This window comes from Microtus ochrogaster, linkage group LG3 (genome assembly GCF_000317375.1).
Source record: "Microtus ochrogaster isolate Prairie Vole_2 linkage group LG3, MicOch1.0, whole genome shotgun sequence".
Lineage (NCBI taxonomy): Eukaryota > Metazoa > Chordata > Mammalia > Rodentia > Cricetidae > Microtus > Microtus ochrogaster.
Window position 1 is genome coordinate 662,885 of NC_022029.1, and position 9,329 is coordinate 672,213.

Sequence of the window (9,329 nt, forward strand, 5' to 3'; positions counted from 1 at the left end):
GAAATTGAATGTACCTTATTTAAAAGATTTTATGATAATACTATATAAATAACATCATTAAAGTTTTCAAATTATTTTTCATTTCTTTCCCTCTTGCTTTTATTTCAACAAGACAATAATGGGCTTATACACTCCCAATTTCCCTGTTCATCTTTGATCATCACAAACATCTAAGAGTTGTTTAAAATGCAAATTCTTGAACCACACTGTTGAAAACTATAGGGATGAACAAATGTGGTCCAGGGCTAACTCCAAAGTGATTCTTTCCATACAAAACATTGGACAATTTCCAAAGTCAGGATTGGTATACACGTGGAACAGGTCACAGGTGACACTCCTTACATCAGGAGACCAAACGAAGTACTTCTGACTATAAACAAATGAAAAATGGCGCTGCTTAGCTCTTCAAAAGAAAGAAGAAAATTCGAAGGGTGGTATATTGATGGGTTGTAAGTAGTTCTCAAACCCATTTATTTATACTGTAATACTAAGAACATGTGACTGCTACCTTATTAAGGAAAAAATATTGATGCAGTCAAAGTAAGGATTCTTGAGATGATGAGATCACCCCGGGTTATCCCATTGACCCCTTTCCGGTGATGAGGATCTTTATCCGAAATGCACAAAGAGATGTAAAAGGAAATAGTTGAAGACAGAAATGGAAGAGATGTGGCCTCAAGTCAAGAAAGCCAGGAGTGGAGCCACACAGGGAGTTCTCCCAGAGCCCTGGGTGTGCTAGTGGGGGAACCCTTGTCTTTCCTCTCTGTGAGCAAATGCTTCTGCTCTTCCCACCCATTCCATACGTTGATGGTATCAGAGCTTCAGAAAGGATGGATGTAAAATAATCTAGTTTCGTTTGAGGGGATGCTCCTACTCTTTCTCCATACTTACAGGTCCATCTTTCAATTTAGTGTCAAATTCCCCAGAGAGACCTCAATTGTCTGACTCTAGAACTGATGGGAAGACAAACTCAAAAGATGCTCTCACTTGTTCATCAACTCCATTCTCCAAGAAGTGACGTTGTGAGTAGGGTCCACCTACCCCTCCTTTCTCTCATTCCCTATCACTTAGAATGTGACGCTGATACAAATCCCATCCTTTCATGGCTCCCTTCATAGAGGACCAGAAGAATGGAGCTGCGTAAGTGTGTAAGCATACACAGACTCATAGGATTGAAGAAATTAAAAAAAAAAAAAAAGGCAAAGGCAAGTGGCTTGGAGGAGTGGGATCCCACTGTTGCCACACTAGAGCAGAACTGTGGAAATCAAATATTGAAGGATCAGGCAAGAGCCCAGGGGTTAACTTGGAGTGCGTGCCTCCAAGTTAACCCCAGCTAAACTTTAGTTTGAAAGGTAAAGGCATCAAGTCAAAATAACTCGGGTTCTTTTTGGATGAGCCTCACCAGCTGCTCCTTTGGGGTTGATTTATCCCAAGTTTTGTCTTTTCCAAGAGAAAAAGTCTTATGATTATTTTCTCTCACTTTTATGCTTATAATTCTGAAATAAAATTACCATTTCTTCAGACCTATAACCGAGTATTTTTTCCTTTCATTAAAAATGGCATTTAGAAAAAAAAATTATGTTTAGGGGCCAGTGAGATTTCTCAGTGGGTAGAAGTGCTTGTTGTACAAACCTGATGACTGATTTAATCCCTGGAGCCTAAGTATAGGTAAAACGAGAAGATCTGCTTCACAAAGTTGTCTTCTTCACTCCACATGTGCAGTGAGTGGCCCACGTGTCCCATCCATCATACACACATACAATAATAATTAATAACAATTTAAAACTAGTACTTAAAAACCAGGATCTGGGTGCTAGGTGTGTCCTCGCCACTGTGATGTCACTATTTCTAGGCCTTTCTCAATGGGAATAGTTAGTAAATACATACATGAATATTAATCTGTGTAAGCATATACATGTATATTTACATGTATAAATACATGCACACATACATACATAAATACATACATACACAGGCATCTGTACATGTTCTGTATGTATCTGTGAAGGTGAGTGCAGCTGCCTGTGGAGGCCAGAGGCATCATATCCAGTGGAATTAGTTACAGAAGGTTGTGAACTGCCTGGTGTGGGTGCTGGGAGCCAAACGTGGGTCCTTTGGAAGAGCAGCAATCACGGTTAACCACTAAGCCATCTCCTTTTCCCTCTTTTGATGTGATATTTACCTTTGTATGCTGTAATTACCATTAATGAATAAACAAACTGCTTTGGGACTGTTGATAGAGCGGAACTTAGGTAAGCAGGGAAAAGAGATGCCATGGAGCTGCCAGAGTCAGACATGCCAAATCTTTGCTGGTAAACCACTGCCACATGGTAATATACAGATTAATAGAAATGGGTTAAATTAATGTAAGAATTGGCCAATAAGAAGCTAGAGCTAATTGGCCAAACAGTTTTTTGAATTAATATAGTTTCTGTGTGGTTTTTTTGGTTCTGGGAGGCTAGGACAAATAAGCCGCTCCTTGCAACACTCTTTTCGTGTATTGCTGCAATTTATAAACCTTCTACAGCCATGTTTTTGTCCAAATATTTCACCCATCTTTTAATCATATTGTATATTTTCCAGATGTCACTTAAGAGTTCTTTATATATTCTTAGTATAAACCTTCTGGCCTGTATGCAGCTTACAGGTATCATTTCTTAGTCTGCATCTTAGCTTTAATATTATTGTTGTAAGTTTATAAAAGGAAAAGTTTTAGCTGTTATTAAAAAAAATAAAATGTCTTCTTATTTTTGGAACAAGGTCTTAGTATGTATCCTTGGAACTCACTACACAGGCCACACTGGCTTTGAACTTGTAGCAATCCTCCTGGCGCTCTCTCTCTCTCTCTCTCTCTCTCTCTCTCTCTCTCTCTCTCTCTCTCTGTGTGTATGTGTGTGTGTGTGTGTGTGTATGTGTGTGTGTGTGTGCGTCTATGACCATGCAATTGTGAATATTTTATATCCAAATACCAGATCCAAATTTAACAGTGTTTCTTCTGTTTTCTTTTACAGTTTTATACTTCAAATTTATCAACTACTTTACGTCTTGTAAAATGTGTGTTGAATTTTACTTGCTCCAGCAGCATGCTTTGTGAAGGCTAGCATTTGCCCACTGAGTTACATTAGCCTGTTTCTAAAATATTTAACTTATAATATATCTATGCTCCTGGCTCTGAGTCTCTGTATTAGTCCATTAATTTGCGTTTCTTTTGTTTTGATTTTTTGTTGATTGGTTGGTTTTTTTCTACCTCCCATCTTACTTTACGAATGCTGAGACAGTGTATGTGTGCCAACAAATCTGGCTTAAAGCAGGTTTCGGTCATGAATCAGCTTTGTGCTCCAAACACTTTTCACAGGCTGAGTCATATATTGCTGGCCCATTTGCTTCCTAAGTTTTTTTTTTTTTTTTTAATATATAGCCCAGGATGGCCTTGAACTTGTTTTGTAGCCAAATCTGGTCTTAAACTTCTGATTCCCCTGTCTGTGCCTCCAGAGTCCGGGACTGCAGGCATCCACCACTAGCTCCATTAATTTGCTGACTCTAACCTTTTCCTGGTACCATCGTCTAATAATGACTGTCATCATTTAGTAAGTCTTGGTTAGCACCTTTTAGTAAATCTGGAAACTATTTTCAGTACCAATTCTGTTGCCTGGGAATGTGGTAGGGTTTATCGGTGTTTAGTGTTTTCCCTTCTTTTCCTGCCTTTTTATATCCTTCAAGGTTTTGTTAAAAGCTACGCTGGCTGGGACATTAAGTGAGCAGGAACGTGGATGATTTGTAGACCTGGCACTTAGCTCTCCTTTATTCCCTCTTGCGGGAACTTGAATGGAGGACTTAGTATTAGCCTACTAAATAACATGACCTACTCGGTGATTTTTTTTCCTTGTTGCTACAATTACACTCAGTAGCATGGATTTGGCCTTCTTGGCAATGGTGTTTCATGGGTGGTGGCTGACTGTACTGAAGAGTGATGTCTTTCTCTGAGTTTCTGTCTCTTCCTGGAGCTGCGTCTCAAAAAGGCTTCCCGGAACAACCCTATGCTCAGCTCTTCCTTGCTTTTGCTGCTAGTTATGCAGAGCTTCTTGGCCTCACTGGGAGAGCAGGAGGTTTGTAAAGTCTCTGATGTTCTCATTAAGGTTCTGTCTTAGGTATGTGTGTGGGCTTTTCAGTTCTTACAGCTCTGGGCTCAGTACTGAATCCCTTCTCTCTTCCCAGAAAGACTTTTTTGCTTTTGCCTTGTTGTGTGCTTTCAGCTTTGATGAGTGATTACTGAAATCAGAAAAGCCTGCAGTTTTTGCCCGTTTCCCTGATGGCTGAACAGTTTTGTTTTTCTAAGTAGGTATTTTCTTCTCCACTTAGGGCTACGGTTCCTCCTCTTTCTTCTAGAATGGTTCAGCTCTTTGAGTTCTCTGAAAACCTTCTGTGAGTACCCAGAGGAGTTTACCGAAGCAGAACCTTCAAGAAGAAGCCTCCATTTTTTTGTAGCCTTCAAAGATTTCTACAAGGACCCACTAGCCTATCCTGGCTGTCTTCAGTTTTTCATCCAGCTGAATCGTTCCTCTTAACATCCAGTCACCTGTGCTACAAGGAGTCTTGTATTTGGATGTCTTCTATCCCTAAGATCACTGTCTCATCTCAGATTTGAGGCCACTTATTTGCTTTATAATCTCAGGTCTCCAGTGGATTTTGATTTTCATGAATTTGAACTTGAATCCTCTCTCTACATCTTCCTGTTCTGTATCTACCACAGTGGAAGCCAAAAATGTATTGTCAGGTTTTTTAATTTAAATTTTGATATAGAAGAAAGGATTGGAGTTAAAAAGTGTCCCTATGAATCTAGATCTGTTATCTTCTCTTGCCCAATGTAGGAACATAGATACACTACAAAGTATTCTTGATGGTATCATATTATGGCCTATAATGTTAATATAAAGAAACAAATTTTGAAGTCTTTATTCCATATGTGTCAGCCAAACCTATTAACATAACCTATTCTCTCTTCAGCCTACGATGAGTCATATTTACTATGCCATCTTGAATTTTTTTGCTATATTACAAAAGGTTCTCAGTGACAAAGTGGGGCACTCAAGAGGATGCACTTCCTACTCAGCTCTAAGAAAAGACACCGCTACAGACCATCACTGCCTTGAAACCAATCAAGTCTGTCACTGTTTTGCTTTCTATACCTGTGCTCCTGCCTCTCTCTCTGTCTTTGCCACTCTCTTTACAACAACATCTCCCTGCGCAGGTCTGGTTGTCCTCAGACTGTTACCAACCATCTTGCCTCCGCCTCCAAGGGCTGTGGTTATCTCTATGTGATCCATTGATTTAGTCTGACATTGGGAAAGGGTCACTGTCAAACACAGGTGTATCTGTGAGAGCGGAGATGAGGGTGGAGGAAAATGAGAACTCAGAAATGTTGTAACTCTTGGCCACGAATACAGAGCTCTCTGGCCCGGGAAGCCTGGGAGCCCTGGAAGCATCTTTCTAATACATATTTAATTTATTTGAAGCTGTTTCTCGAGCTGAATTTAATCTAAGAGATGAGCTCCTATTATTCTCTTCCTGTAACACGTGGTCTGCTCTGTGTCTAATCAATGTACTTATGATTGCTGATATTGACTACCACTATGCTCTAATTCTCAATGTCTTCCTTGCTTGGCTTTCTGCATCCTGGCCCCCAAACTAGAGACAACAGATATTTTACCATCATAATAATCATCAGCAATACTATATGAAGCTAAGCTTCAATGCACCTTTCCTGAAAATAGTTCAGTGTCTGAGGAAATGGCAGATACAACCGAAAGTGTAATTGCTAGAACCATACAACATGTACAAGTGCCTTTGAGATGAACAAACCCAGAAAAGGCATCAAGGGCCATGTCTGAACCTCAGGGTAACCCCAAAGACATCCTGGTAGGCAGAGTTCTAAGTGGCGTGTGAAACTGCACAGGAAGAGTTCTAACGCCAAAAGTACAAGGCATGCTAGGACACATTACCTGGGCCCATGTGGTTTCTATACAAATTTAATAGGTGTCATAAAATAAGTTTGTAGGCACTGGTTGCTAAAACACTGCATTATAACAGCTAAATCCATTTGTTTTGATAATCCAGAATCATTTTACCCCAGGGAACTCTTTTTCCTAGTGTTCCTCACTAGGTCTGATAACCCTCAAACCTTCCACATCCCTCATTCAAGAGATCTGAAGCTTTCCTCGGGATCTAAGCATTTGGAATTGCTTTCAGTGGACTTTCTGTGTTCAGTGAACTCACAAAACAGTTCATGTAAAACAAGGCTACAAAGAAATAGAAAAGACAGGGGGCTGGAGAAATGGCTCAGCGGTTAAGAGCACTGACTGCTCTTCCAGAGGACCCAGGTTCAATTCCCAGCACTCACATGGCAGCTCACAACTGTCTGAAAATCCAGTTCCAGGAGATCTGACACCTTCACACCAATGTACTTAAAAAAATAAAGATAAATAAATCATAAAAAAATGTAAAAAAAAGAAAAGAAATAGAAAAAACAGACATAGATAGACCATGAATCCTGATGAGAATGAAGAGCTGGCTTCCTTAATGTTTTGTTTTGCCAATCATTAGATATTTTTTTTTCCTTCTCAATCCAGCCAGCTTCTCTCATTTCTAAATAAGAACCAAGATGACCATGCAGAGGAAATAGATGGTTTTGAAAACAAGTCAATGATATTTGAACTTGAGAAGCTGTCTGTCTTGATTTGTGAAGTCTATCCCCCATGTAATGTTAACGCTGTCGCAGGAACCATTGGGAACATTTATCGTAACCATAGTGGGAGCCAATGTGATCTTAAGATTCACGTAGATTATTTGCAAAAATGCATTTTGGAAAGAGTTTTCTGGCAGAGGAAAATAGAACGAATCGGAAGAGATGATGTAGACAATTCGGACAAAATGTGGGAGCCCAGAACGGAATGGGGATGTGCATCAGATTCAAGGACAGGTCATCTTTATGGAGGAGTCTAATAGGAGGGACAACATCCCTTGGCATTTGGTTATGACTAATGGATTGAGGCTTCTCCCTTTTTTCCAAGTATTTAATACAAAATAAATCTTCCATTTCCTGGGCTTTTATGAGTCTTTTCCCCCAGGGAAATCTAACTCATCTTCAGAGACACCAAGGCTTAAGCTGTATTTCCACAAAATTGTTGTTAACTAAAACAGAAATGGCTACCAATTTGACAATTCTATTGCAACTTTGGTTTTTCATGTTTCACAGGCTGCTGAAAAATGAAAGTTTAAAAACGGGCTGGGGGAGAATATATAAAATCTGCATCTTTCTCATAGAATCGCAGGTCTTCAAGAGATAATATGCGATCATCTGCCCATCCCTCCTCCTTTGGTCCATCCAGTCTAAGGAATTATGGAAGAACTATAAATTTTTATCAGAGAGCATTACTTTCAAGTCTCCTTCCTCTACAAACACATGCACACTCTTGCCCCGAGTCAAGCACACCAACTGCAAGTCTTAAGAGCTCTCATTCAGAAGCAGCTTGGGCCAAAATGATTATCTTACTTGTAGAAACAGCCACCCTTTAGGAATTTCAGAGCAGGTGTTAGGGTAGTAACGTTCTCCAGATTGCTCTGGTCACATGCATGCACCTCATAAGAATCTCAGTAGCTCCTAAAAATCACTCAGGGTGCTTGATAAAAATCTACATTCCCAGGACTCCTTCCAGCTGATTTTGACTACACTGATCAGAGAGCGAGGTGCTGGATTCATATAAGTCAACATAAGAAAGCAGTTTTCTTCTTTATCTTCAATCATTTAAGATTTTTAGACTCTTCTTAACCCTGGGTATCTGGAAACATAGATAGGAATAAAGAGTAAACCCTTTCCGGGTACACGCACCGACTCACACTTGAACGTCTGACTAGTCGTGATCACTTCCTAACCCCTCCTACTTCTTAACTCTGGGCTTATTTACATTTCTGGAAAGCAACATTATGCAAAGCTAAATCCCTGGACATCACCTGCTCATCTTCTACTTATCTGCTATTGCTTCTATGCTGACCTTGGTACTCAGAGGAAATGTCATTTATTGAGCCCTAACAAGGAGCACAGCCCAACACTTAAGACCATCACAGACATCATCTCTCTGAATCCCAATGTTCCAATTATCATACTCCCCTGGCCTCCACTACTCATTTGTTCTATCATCATCACTTTATTAGATCCTAACAGCTTTAGCAGCAGACGGCTGTGACATTCACCTCCATCCACTGGACTCTACTCTTATCCACTGCTTGGTCAGGGCACAAAGTGCACCTGGCCTCACACCTTCAAATAGCCCAGGCACTGTGTAATAGAACAATGATCACTCTTAATTTTGCCTTTGGATTTAAGCTAGGGAAATCAGACACCACTCGTGAAGTAAGGTAGCATCAGATATCAGGAAAGAAAACGTTACAAATCTGAGAATCAAAAATGCATTATCCACAAGTCCAGCACTAACAACTTTAAGCAGAAAACTCAAACTGTTGTTTTTGGGGTGTTGAGGGAGTTCAGGATGAAATTTTCCTCTCCAAGCAGGAGAAAATGTGACCTCGGATGGTGTAGAGAAACATTTTTCCCTAAGCTCTTACATCATGGAGAAGAAACGGGATTTGTTTACTACTAAGGGGAGATAGTAAAAGAAACAAGTCTTGTCACTGCTTCCAGAATAAATAAATTTCTGTAAAACCCAAACCATTGAAGATGGTAATGGGAATAAAACAAAATTTAAGACCACTAGACTTCCACTTCGGGTGTGGCTGGCACTATATTATTTCCGAAGGATTTATAAATAAACTCTATTGACGAAGCCACATTTTAAAAATAGGGAATGTCATAATAAAGTTTCTCAAAAATAAAGTCTAGCAAGACCTGAGCATACAAGAAAAATAAGTAGAAGGAACTGGCTTGGAAGGAAACCCAGCAGTTTTTCTCCTGAATAATTACATCCTTGGGTACTTGCTTTGGAGCTTAGTGTGCACATCTGCATGACAGAAGAAACAAAACTATAGAAACTCAGTCGGGCAATCCCTGTGAGGTCATATCACTGTATTTTATATAGTAAACCATGCTTATATATTTTTTTCCTTTTCGAGATGAATGCATGGAGAGAAGGTGACTGGCTACCTCATGGGAGAAATTTGAGGGTATGATTAAGGGACATCCTGCTTGCTAACTTGGTTGCAAGTTGCAACCTTGTCTCCATAAAGGAAAGCAAGGCAAGACAGGGATACAAGGAAGTAGCCACAGGTGTGGTTTGTTTCCTGGGCTCCAGACTTGCTTTGTCTCCCTGGAAAAGTCG